Source organism: Rhyacophila brunnea, unplaced genomic scaffold, assembly GCF_057557595.1.
Source record: "Rhyacophila brunnea isolate RB1 unplaced genomic scaffold, BYU_Rbru_1.0 scaffold_17, whole genome shotgun sequence".
NCBI classification, from domain to species: Eukaryota; Metazoa; Arthropoda; class Insecta; order Trichoptera; family Rhyacophilidae; genus Rhyacophila; species Rhyacophila brunnea.
Window position 1 is genome coordinate 35,408,783 of NW_028232827.1, and position 14,142 is coordinate 35,422,924.

Genomic DNA, 14,142 nt, shown 5'->3' on the forward strand with positions numbered 1-14,142 from the left:
CCAATTTCATAATTTTGTAAATACATTTTTGAAATATTATTCTGTAAAGCACTTGTAGCCGCATGCGGCCACCAGGGACACACATGAAAACCACTGGTGTAGACCCTACGTGAAGGACAAGTAATGCCTGCATATAGGATGACGTTTTGGGAGTCTTCCCACCAAAACTGACGAATTTTTGTATATTTAAAAATATATTGTCATTCCAATATTATTTAATAAATAAAATACCATTACCTACATTAAAAAATAAGTAAGTATGTCATTTTTGAAAAATATCCATTACAATTTAAATTATAAGCAAAAAAACATATTTACTGTTTTTTTCCTTATGAAACTGACATTATTCCATTCAAAATCATAAATAAAAAGACAATAGTGAAGTTTTATAATCAATGTTTTTGTAATTTTGCAATTTTTATGTAATCAAAATATCAATTTTTAAATAATCTATTATAAACCGAAACATTTATTAAAATTGATTAACTTTTAATGAAGCAGCAATGAAAAACATGATAACCTCTCTTTTCTCAAAATTGACTTTTTCGCATTAGCTGTGTTTTTGCTTATGAGGGCAGTATAATATTATGTAACAATACAAACAATATAAACATATTATCTATCTATAAAAATACTCACATAAGAATGTCTTTCCATGAATAATTGATAAGTAACACCATTATAAAAACTAATTATAAGCCAAGTTTTCCTTGATAACAAAATGTTGTTTCTGTTTCTCAAATTTATCGTCTTGTACAAAATTGAAACAAATGAGTCAGAAACTCTCGGTCGAAACTAACTTTGTTACGAAACTACCTATGTATGTACCTGGTACCTAATGCACTTCACTATAGACACGGACATAGTGCGTTATTACATTAGGAGCTCTCCTGAGTGTACTCAGTCTGCAAACCTATTTACTTTTACTAAAGGAGAATTCAATTATTATACCTTTGTGTGTTTGTGAATTGCTGTTATGCTCAGATTGCGGATACAGAACACGTCTACTATCCAAATTCTATATCATTCTGAATATCTACATACAGAATCGTTTTCATTAAGTAATTATTCAATTATTTAACTTAGTTTAGTCAGTTAACAAATATTCTGTATTCATTAATAAAAAATATATATTTTCAAGTGTCAATGTCATAAATAAATTTAAATAACTAACCCCATATAATAAATAATCATATTAGTGATAATTCTTTCTTTTTATCTTATTTTGACCATGTCTGATCCTAATAGGGTATTATATATTTTTGTTTTGACGAGAAATGGATGTTAGCGACTTGCCCAACTTATTAGGTCCACAATCAGCTGACTACAATCACAAATTGAAAAATAATTATGTGTATTTGCCAGACACCGGACTCGAACCTGGGACTCATGACGTTATATAGCGACGTGTAAACTGCAAATTACTGGCAAATAACTGTATTAAATGGTTTCGATATAAAACTATTACAATCTTATAACGAACCTCAATAGCACTATTTTGAAATACTGGCCATTAAAGACTTATACTTAAGGTGACGCATCAGTGAAACGCCAAATAATGTTCAACTGTACGCGCGACGAAAATTTGTACTTGCTTCGCATTCATTGAGAGAACGTGGAGTCGGACGCACGTCACTTTGCTGCGTGATGGCGACGGGCCAATTAATTCTAAAATCGTGTTAAGATGACTAAAAACTTTACCCATTTACTTTAAAAAGCAAACATGTCAATGAATATATTATTATTGATACTAATAGAATAATAAACAGAACATAAAATGGACGTATGTTGGATTTATATGAGAAATAATATTTCGTTTGACAGGCGTCATTTTCACCCGCGACCCGCAATCCGCACATCGCCTATCCCGATCTTTTTAGACCGTGCCTCAACTAATGCATGGCCTTAAGCTAAGCGGTGATCATGCGTAGTAACATTATAGGCTGACGCTTAAGCCGCTCGGACAACGTGGGCGTTGATACCATACATAATATTATAACAATACCATAACCATAATAATTATTATTATTATTAAAGGTTGATTACTTTTACTTGGGGGAATTTGAAACCACGAATAGCGTTGTCATTATAATGAATTCATATTATGAGTTTAGAGATAGATAATTTAAAGGAATTGCCAAAATTAACGTAATTTGGTATGTACGTCAAGATGTTAATACTTCTAATTAATTTTATCGTAATTAGATTGGACGCACGTGGCTCAATTGGTAAAGCATATATGCGTGAATCCAGTGGATGTGGGTCCTAGACCTAGGACCTAGAGCTCCCGAATGGAAGGTCAGCGCCTTATGCACTGCAGCAAGTAAGGCACCAATGTACGTATATTAAATTGTTTGATTCGGGGAAGTGCGAATATACAATATAAAGAAAAATGAATTAATTTCAAAAGAATCAGTAATTTGCCTTGAACAAAGCGGCTTTAACTACGAAAATATTAAATTTGGGCTAAAATCTCGTAGTCATTGCATGTCACATCTTCAATGGATTATATTTACACAGCCGGCTGACAAAACTGACAAAGCTATAAAAATTCCATTATGCTCGTTACCAAGTCACTGTGCTCGGCAGACGCCACGACGCTCCACGTGAATGCGCCGTCGTAATGACTCGGCGTCGAAACAATAGAGCCTTCGACGTCCACGCGTCTCGTGGTCTCGTCTTTGTAGCCGCGACTGCTCTGTTTTTAATGCTACAGAATGTTAGATCAAAGGATTTTTTCAAAAGCTGTGTTTATTATTTTTTAGAACAATAGCTGTGTTTGATCGTAGAAATGGATTTTGGAGCCTAGACACCCTAGCTAGAATATGACTTAAAACATTGTAAATAAATTTTAATGCAGAGGGCACCAGTGGAAGTTGAGTTGAAAATATGCTCGAAAGAAAATCAATTTATTATATTATCTAAACAAAAAATATGAAATTTTCCATAAAAGGTTTATAATATAATATTTATAATAAGTTTGTGATTAATGGGATTTTGATTGGAAGTTTTTGAAACCAACCATTTGGTTGCTAAATATTTAAAATCATTTTTTATTTCATTAGAAACTGTAATTATTTTGTATATATTGAACATACATAATTTTGAGAACACATTTTGAGAAAATATTTTATAACCAATAGAAAAAATCTTTTTTTTTTAAATTTTTGGGGAGATAACGAATACTTGGATAATGAGGACACACTGTAACGTGTATTCACATTTTTCGTAATCTATGTATGCCTATATATTAAATTTCTGCTTCACATCCACCTTATCCACTAATAGTCGATCCCAGATATATTTATTTACAAATACGTTCACTGTTTCTAGATCTCGAAGTATATTTGCTGAAGGTAGAAAGGTATCCCGATCGATCAAATCAACTTGATGTTATTCCTGTTAATATGGATGCCATATTTTTGATTCCCTTTCTCCACCCAGTGTAAAAGCTCTATAGGTTTCTTTTTATCAACAGCGATCTCTGTAGTATCATTTGCGTATCTTATGTTTTATATTTTCTGATCATTAATGGTTTTTTCGCTGTGACAATGATTTAGAGCTTTTTTGTATTAATGCCACTTAATTCCCACCTAAGGTGTCAAAATCAGTGGCGAAGGGTAACTTTTAGAAAGAGTAAAGCTATGGAGATCAGAGAAAAAGAACACACTTGTCAGGTACGGGAAATAAGAAGATAATACGATACTACTACTAATGAATAGACCTACTCACTAATGATAATGACACACTAACACGATGAAATTTCAAAAACTCACTGATGACATAAAATTGAGTGTAGAGTTTAAATTACGTATTTTTCAAAACATTTATATACATAAAAAAATATTTATAAAATTTCTTTTTTTTTTTAAAAACAATCAATATTATTTATTAATATGCGATTAAACGCCATATACCTACATTATTTTTTTTTAAATTTTCTAATTATTAGTAATTTGGTCTGCGATAGGAGCCTACCATTTTCATACAATTCCATATACTGACTGGGGTTATATGACGTAAATTCCATACAACAAAAAAATCACAATTCATTGAAAGATAATCGACATTTATTTACGCCAAGACAGGTGGCGCGCTGTGGTATATATGTTTAAACCTTTGCAGATTATTTTCTGTATACTACATTCCTACAAATACGACATCCGTCGTTGGCAAATTAAATTATTTTTATAGAATACAAAAACATATTATAAATATGTCAATATGCAATTATAAAATATTTTTCTTAAGAAGGTAAGCTTTAAATAATCGCCTAGTATGGAGTCTTCGCCACTGGTCAACATAATATATTGTGATTATAGTATAGTATATAATATTTTTTATGTTATTGTAGGTACTATTTTAAAGCTTCTACCGTGATAATTAAAAGATTTCATAAACACATTATGATGTAACATAAATTACCTTAGCTTTCGTGATCCGAGAAAATTATTTCAAATAAAGCTCTGTATTAACAGGTAAACACGCACTCATAGTTATGAATGATTGTTCACAAAAATGTAGCCTTAATATCAATTGAGGTAGGTATCGTTACGAATAATTCATACAACATGAAAATAATATTCGGATAGAGTTATGAAATGAACTAACATGGTTTGTGGAGAAATAAAAAATGTTTCCGTGGACTAATGTGGAAAGACGGGCATATGAAATATTTATTGTTATATTTAGTCTCGCGTGTTCAATAATACATTTAAATTATTTAAGGGTGCAAAGTAAATGTTTAATACAGAAATATCGAGTACTTTGGCAAGAATAAGTTGTTTTGACGATAAACATTTTAACGACAGAATTATTAATGGATCACTTTGTTAACCGAAAAGTGTTCATCAATTAAAATAACTTGATGTATATATCTTGAATAATAAGTATCTGAAAGGCATTTAGTAAAGTCAAAGTATTAATGGTGTGGTGGTGGAAGTAATTGTTTAATATTATATAAAACTAATTTGTGGGTTTCTCTTCTTCTTGGTCATTCACTGGTAACTGAGGATCGTTATCACCCTGAAATTTAGAAAGATTATCCACCCCTCCCAATCCTTTGCTACTCTTAGACCGGAGTGAAGGCTGCCTCCAGTAAGTTCATTCACTTAGTCGCCCTCCAGTGTGTCGACGGTTTATAGTTACTTCGCTTTCTCTGGTGGTTACCCAAAACCACCAGTTTCTCCAAATTGAATGGTTTGTATAGAAAAAACTGCAGCGTTTCAGACATAATATTGTCGAGAGCTGTTCGTTTATCTGGATTCTCTGGATGATTGACTGGTTCGTTCTGTATTCTGTCCAATAAATACAAAGAATTCGGTGGTAACACCATATTTCGAAGGCATCAATTATTGCTTTTCCTTCCAAATCATCAGTGCCCATGACCTGCACAAGCATTAGTTTCGTGATAATTTAAATTCCTAAATCATTCCATATAGTGGTGAGACGTGTCATTAAATTCTTCGCAATTCATTTGCGCCTTTTTATTTCTCCTTCACATCCGTGCTTTACACTTATAGTCGATTCCAGAAATACAAACATTTCCACTTTTTCTCGATTTCGCAGTATAGTTGCTATGAAATAATATATTGAAATTATTATGAAATAATATTAATTCGTCATGTTATGAAATTGCAGATCCGCTCTCATAATATTACGAATTCATATTATATATAGCTACTGACGGATTGTACGTAAAAATTGAATATTTTAATAAATAATATTATAATAATTAAGATCTGGGTTACAGGAATCCGATGACAATCACATTACCCCCTCTAGAAATTATGAAGTAATTGCGATATGTTTCTGATTATAATTTAATTCCTGAATTACGACTGCGCTGACACGAATATGCAATTAGCTACAAAAAATGAATAACGATAAAAAATGTTTTCATGTTTGCTTTTGGGATGTTTTTCAGCAGCCTAGACGGTCAGGAAAACGTGCAGACATATTATAAATTTATCATATAAACAGGACCTTATTTTACATTAGTTTAAACCTCAATCCCCACAATGCATTAACTTACAAACCCTGCCGATGCATTATAATGATATGCAAATATACGAATCTATGCTTAGCATTAAATTCATTAAATTATATAATATCCTCTATCTCATTTTGATTTCTAAAGTCGGATTAGCCCACCGCACCCTCCAAAACAGCGTCGCGACAAGTATCAAATTATTAGAGCAAAAGCTCGCGGCGCCTCGCTTTAAACGATGGCAGCTTTCAGGCTTTGTGCGTCACATTAAGGCGCCCGAGATTCAACTCATCGCGAACATTTAAGATATTATTATTTAGACGAAAGACAAAACTGTCACGTCAAATCGTTTCATATTGCATTGTTGGCTGTTGTAATCTCCGTAACGTATAATCCTGGATTATATTCAGATATAATTGAATACTTGAATAATAATATATGTCATCAGCATCATCTACAATCAATATCACTAGATAATATGTACGCCTACACATTTAAAAACCGTAAGCTCACAATATTTTAAACATTAAGACGTGATACGTATTATAATAATTATAGTGGATTATTTTTACTAGTGAAATCCCATTTTAACTTTTTCATCAATATTTAACAGTTAATGATATGATTGGGTACTTAACTGTATTGTTATTATTTGTAAATTGTTTTATATGTGATTTTAAATTTGTCATTCTCTGCTAATCTGTTTAATTAATATATCAACTGTTTTTCTATCTTCTCCAATTTTTATCTCCATTTTTTAAAAACTGCATTAAGTATTTAATTCTGTTAATGGGATCATTATTTATTCATTTGTTTTGTATACTTCTGTGATTGATTTTGTTGGTTGACCTTAATAATAAAAATATAGATCATGGCTTCAAACGTGGAGACATGTATATTACATTATTGCCGAATTTTGAAAACATATCAGATAGCGCAGCTATAAAATACAATTATCAAGATTAGAACTTGGAGCAAAAGCTTATAGAAGTCCAAGCAATTATACGAACAACCAAACGAGCTTTCAAATACCACTCAGTCCAAGTTTTTCTCCTGAAATATATATTATCTACCTACACAATTAAAGTATTTTCTGTACTGTCTACCTGTCAAATTTAAAAAAATCCACTGCATTCCCAAATTCTTGTATACCTCTATATATTGAATAAATATAATAAAAATATTCATACCTTAACGTTCATTTATTCTTTTATTATTATTATTATTTCTCTATATAATTTATTACTTCTCTACATTCTAAATGTAATGTAGTATGTAACTGTTTGTTTGCAATTCAAATTTAAATATGAATATAAATATTGATGAACATATTACATAATTTTGAAAACACTTCTGAGAAAATATATTATAACCAATAGAAAAAATCTTTTTGAAAAAAGTAAGACACCCCCGCAGGAATCGAACCTGCATCTCTCGGGTATCGCGCCCACGTACATAGACCACTATGCTAAAGGAGTCATACTTAATTGCGACAAATTTTAACTATTGGCTTTTAATACTCACGGAAGCGCTGTTAGAAGAATGTAAAAAAAATAGTTAATTAAAAATTCCTACCCGACAGCCTATGTCCTTGTAACATCTGATAACACGACATTGTAACAATACATCTACTCTGACTTACTAAAAATAATAAACCTCAATATTGTCACATTGAATTTTTATAGTTTCAATAAACACAACAATATTTTACGATTGTTATTTTTATTGGTAATATAACAAGATTTTTATTTGTTATGTTTGATTATACCACGATACAAAGTGCTACGGCGGCGTAGCACATTGTCCACTGTCGTAGAATACGGTAAGTGCTCACCATCTACGATGTCCTCACCTGGTTCACTGTAGCGATAAAGCTCTAGGTAATCCAGGCATAGACGGACGCTAATATTGTTTGATAGGTTATGGAAATACAGCTATATTTTTATATAATAATATATTCTTAGACTTTGTGCTATCGCTGACTTTCATCTTACGCAACCTCTCCGCCTTGATGGTGAAAAACTATTCATAAGTAACTACGTATACGTCTATTGACGCTGGATGCGGTGTAAAACACCTGACGAAAATAAATGATATGCCTCCACTAAAGGTAGGCACACGTATATGTTTATTTTTCCAAATATCAAATGGCGAATTGAGATAACCGCTTTGACTCCAGATCATTACACCAGGCAGTTACTCTTGACTGTTCGTTGTGGCTTTGCTGGCAGGCTCTTTGAGTATGATCTTCTATGCACCAGTTCAATATGTCCATGTGGCGGAGAAATACAGGACGCAAACCAAATCCTCAGAAATTTTTAAAAAATGTGTACATCAAGGGAAGAGCTGCTCAAGTTAGTCCAACCAGTTGTTGGGCCCACCACATAGGCCAAAATTTGCTGCGTCGTACTGCCAACCAGTGGCGGCCGGTGATTTTTTGGATTGTAATTTTTGAGGGTGCGCTGCAAACTTATTGAAAAATGAAATCAATTCGGCGTTGTTTTTGGTTTGACAAAACGTTATTGACATTTGGGAAATTACCTGTATATTTTATATTTTCAATAAAAAATGTTGCGAGTTACTTAAATCTTTATTGGATTAGTTTTAAGAAACGATTGTATCTCTTATAGTAGATAAATACCTTTAAATTTTAACGTAAGCCATCTTATTCTATATAGTATATAAGTAGGTACATTATCTTTAGCAATTTGTACACTGTATGAATAATGATTATTATGATACTGCACTTTGTGAAATAGAATTAAGATTTATTAGCTTATCACTAGAATTCATGAATTAATAATTTTCTATGCCGATTATAAATAACCGAGATCATTACGCGTTTATTCAACATACAGGATAATGAAATATTAATTTTCCATAAATGCGGTAGGTAGCAAAATTATTTTTTTCTTCACTGATTTAAATTGCAGTACACATAAATCAAAATATCTTACCGACGTTGTGTTATACTTCTTACCCGTTTTAAATAAAGAAAATAATGAATTCTATTGTTTTTAGTTTAACAGGTATTTTACATACGAGATTGCTAAATATGATACTAAACATAATTTGAGCGTGAACAGTAAGCTGCAGCGTCTATAATAACAAACCATAATTCAAATCTGTAATTGCTCTCTACTCAGACCAATATGATGTCATTTTACCCGGTCGGCGCACGATATTCTGGAACTTACGGATGGCGAAAACGATTAACACGGTTCTTGGGTAACTGCTCCTGAGACATTTCCAGTCCGCCCAGATACTCCGAGTACATTTAAACACACAACAAAACCAAGTTTTGAATAGCTAACTGTATACCTACCCCTTTAAGCCATATCCGTTTCGGACACCGGAGATGATTTTGGTTATCTTTTCCCTGTCTGTCGCTGCTCTTCAGAGGGATGGATTGCTGACCCAAATCAGATTCATGAATCAAGACGTTCTTTTGCTAATGTACTATATAAAATATTATTCTATGGTTTAAAGTTTAAACACTATCAATAAATTATTGGTAAAAATACATTGTAATATTTAAAAAAAACACAGCAGTTTGTATTAATTACACTTAATTTAATAATAATACATTGATAAGAATGATAAGGGTCTGTTTAATATTATTAGGAACAAATTTTAAAAGGCAACATTATTTATTGAAGGCAGAATAATTAAATTGTACTTTGAAAATTAGATTGTTAGTAATTTAATGAAATGCTTTCTCGGAAAGAATAATTAAAAACAACGTCACCATTACACAGGCCTACAATTATTATTGTCGGTTAAGTTTGTTCTGATAACTAAATCACATTAATTATTACGCTCGTCTGTCGTTCAAATCTGTTTTGGTTCTAGTATTACTTTAGCTTATGCGATTATTTGAGTGCATTCATTATTTGATGCAAAATTGTATAACTTGTTTTACAACAACAAAGTAATAATATTAATGCCGTTGGCAAACTGAGCTTTTTGCTAAACCCATTTGAGTATGTAAACTAATATAGGTATATATAATTATATATCGTAACTCAGCATTTGTTCTTTGTTGTTACTGACTACCTACGTTTAAAAGTATCTTGTATAATAAATTAATTATTTTGTAGTGAAACTATTTTAGTCCCAGCTGTAAGTCCTTCATTGCAAATCGATGTATGCCACGGTTCGAATGAAGTGGACGTGCCGTTTCCACATAACATATCTATCACAAAATGTATGACTACGATTACACTTTATTTAAAAAATATTTGTTATACTTACAATCACTGACTTACGTATTATAATATTATGTAAGTTATCATAAATCAATTATTCATTTTAAAATTTTGTTGGTTCAATTATGGTCGCTTTCATCCCTCCTAACTGACATTCCCAGTTATTGTCGCAGTTACGGGTCATCAGTCGACCGTGATTGAATAAAATTCAGTTACCTCAAGACAACGGGCGCGTGTAGGCTTGTTATAGCGTTACCGTCGTTAAACAAGTAATTACAAGCATATAGACTGATTCAAAAAGTTAAGTGCAGACCGCGACCGTGTAAAGTGCAACCGTCGTAGAAACAATAACTCTGTCCGAGTCTCCGTGCAAACAGTTAATCACTCAGATCAGCAAACTCAATCATTCACTCACTCAAACTCAAACGCAATCAATCAGCAAACTCAGTTAATCAAACCACTTATGTCTGTGTTACCAGCATAGGGTGTCTCCTAATTTATCATATTATCCATCATAAGTGTACCGTGCGAGTGCCTACTAGGACATGAAGGCATGCCCCATGGACCAGCTTCAGCCAGACCGCAGAACATCATAAAGGGTCAGTGTCTGTCATCCTACGTTTGACCAGTCCCCCCTCAGGTTTCACATCCACTATCACAATCATTCAGTCACAAAATTACAGTCAACTATGAAAAGCGCAACAAAAATTATTATAAAATATATGCTTCTCGAGAATAAATACATTTTTTAATAAAATATTAAATTATTATTTTTGAGATTATTAAGGCCGGTCCGAACCGGGCGAGTGATTTAGTAGAGTGGCGAGTGATTTAGTGAATTAGTAACTGAAAAGTGTCCGAACACAGCTCATTAGTGAGTGACGTGTCAAAATGAACAGAGCGTCGAGAGCCACGGTATTTCAAAACGGACACAATTCGCGCGACACGAGATTGCTGCCGTCTGTCGTAACTTCAAAAATAATTCAAATGACACTATACAAAAACGGCGTTGTTGAATTGAATTAATTTTTGTTCCAAATTCCTATTGATGAATACTAATTTACATAGGATACCTACCTATTATATTTTCGTAGTTTCGTAAATTTTTGTATTTTGTATTTTTGTAGTTTGTTTAGGTAATAAATAGGTACTTAATGCACAATATTAAAACCACGCCAGACATCTATCGAGCTGCCAAAGAAATGTCTGGCACATTCCCAAATATAGAAATATTATTGATTTTTTTTAACAATCCCCTTATCTTATGCATCTGGTGAAAGATCGTTTTCTGTTTTAAAGCGTGTAAAAAATATTTGAGAAGTACTATGGGAGAAGAAAGATTTAATAGTATGGCCATTTTATATATAGAGCAAGAAATTTTAAACCGAATTGACACTGCCAAAATAATTGACGAATTTGCAAGACGAAAATTTATTTAAAACAGGTTTTTTTATTTTATTTCTATTACCTTTGTTATATTTCATGTAAATGAATTAATGAGAGTTTCTACGCATAAAACTTTTTTTCTAACTTGAATTTGGGGGCCCGAAATTTTTACCGCTCAGTGCCTCCGCTTGACTTGATCCGCCCCTGATTTTATGCTCCATTATCCTTACTGACTATAAAATATAAACAGATGATAAATGAATATAACTTGTAATTATTATTCTTATGAACACTACGATAATGTGTACCTACCCTCTTTACCTACTAACTCTCAATAACAACAAGTTTTCTGTGAAATATTGCCATTATTTATCAACGTATTAATCAACAAATTATCCACACTTCCTACCGACATGACATAATATCCTTCATACTGAGTATACAGAATAAACGAAATAATAAATGAATATAACTTATAAGATGATGGTACACATCTTTACCTATTCTCAATAACAACAAGCTTTCTGTGAAATATTGCCATTTATCAACACACGGTTCGAGACGGTTTGTCGCGTTAAAGTATAAAAATTATAAGTTATATTATTAAAAATAATATCTTCGTTCCAACGCTGTGTCATTCCTACGGCAGTCGACAACTAATGCACTCGCCTGCGCTCGCCTGTTCAGACTTGTTTTGTGGCTTGTTTAGTATATAGTGAGAGGTGGTGGGGATCGCTACTCGCCCGAAATAATAGAATAAAATGGATCGGATTGACTGACCTATTTACTAAACTACTCGACTAAATTTGTCTGTTCAGACACGGGTTTTTACCAAATCACTCGCTACTTTACTAAATCACTGGCACAGTCCGAACAAGGCATTACTCGTAGTAGTTTACCACAATATGGTTGTTCTTATTCATTAATTATATTATTAGCCATACCATTTCTAAGACGTGGTAATTTAACGGGCGATTTTCAAGATAATTACCAACAACTACTAAAGAAATGGACATTTCAACCAGTAAAATATGAATGCCTAAATCAACCACCTGTACAACGAATTGGCGTTACCAAATTCGTAAGTTTCACTGACGCCAATAATTGGGATAGTAATAACCGTATTCAACCAAATCGTTTCGTATATTGATATATTCCACTTACGTGAGAACGAGTTTAAGTGGATATTGTTTTATAATTTCTTATTATAAAAATCCTCGCCGTATAATATTATAGCTCGGTTAGGCCTCAATTACATTGAGCTTCTTTACGAGCTGTTTGTTGGCGAATTTATAATCTGCCTGTAAAGTCGCCCAGTGTAATCATCGAACATGTTAGCTTGTTCGATGATTACACTGGGCGACTTTACAGGCAGATTATAAATTCGCCAACACACAGCTCGTAAAGAAGCTCAATGTAATTGAGGCTTTAGTGACGGCAACACGTGGAAAATGAGATATTATGATATTGATCTGAGTTTAGACTGCTTTTTTCTTCAATTCAGTAAAATTGAATATAGTTAGGTGTAGCCAGTTGTTAAAGAAAGCCATGACCCACTAGAAATCACCAATCTCCTGATGATTATTATCAATGAATTAGTAGTATATTTAATAAAAAAAATAACGGTAAAATAAATTTAAAGTATACAATATAAGAATCTATTAAAAATCCAAATAACACTCGATAGCGTTTGGAGCAGATCTTCAAATCCTCTAAAGCACATACGAATGTCCATCATTTTATTTATTCAACAAGCAATCAACGTCACTTATAAATTTTCCATCGGTTACCCAATTCCACGCTAGGGAATGTACATAGTAAAGCGGAGCGGTGAAGGAAAGCGATAAAATTTTTGAAATTGCATTAAATGATCTGAATGAGCTTTTTGTAAAGATATGTGGTAGAAATACTCATTATATTTTAATCAAAGATCTTTGATATTATTTCTGTATCAAATTATTTATGAGTTCACTGAATTACTTCTGGGTATCAATCAGACTGCATAAAAACATTTTGATCCTTTGAAACTTATGGCCCGATCACATCCAATCGTTAAATTAATTTATTGAATCGTGAACCAAATAATACAGTATTTTTTGTTTGATTCCAAAATGACTTGATAATTAGAGTAACAAATTGACTTTTAAAATAGGAACCTGAAAAAAGACTTTTATATCACTTATAATTTGTTATTACCAATGATTGCCAAATCGCTAGCTAAGCCGTTCCTGATAATTATTGGTATTTAAGGTTGACAATTACTCACGAAAATTGACGTGAATCTTAGAATCTATGTGTCTGCTCATTTATCATTTAGCACCTACGCACAATATTAAATAATTTTTACTCGTACAAAAGATATTATTAATTATTTTCATACTGAAAAACATAAAGGAGATGTAATATGGAACATAATTCAAATACCTACCTACTATCATTTAAATAGCATTATTAATAATCTGTATTATGTGAAGATCGTATAATATAAAATGTATTATTAGGAACTGATTTTTTTTTTAAATTAATGACAGATTGTTGTGTCATAGTATTTTAAAGTCT

General features: G+C 32.1%; 1 long non-coding RNA gene across 1 annotated transcript in view; it reads left to right on the forward strand.

Moving 5' to 3' along the window:
* Positions 1-14,142, forward strand: part of LOC147074004 (uncharacterized) — a 745,768-nt gene that overhangs the window by 134,319 nt on the left and 597,307 nt on the right. The window lies entirely within an intron of this gene.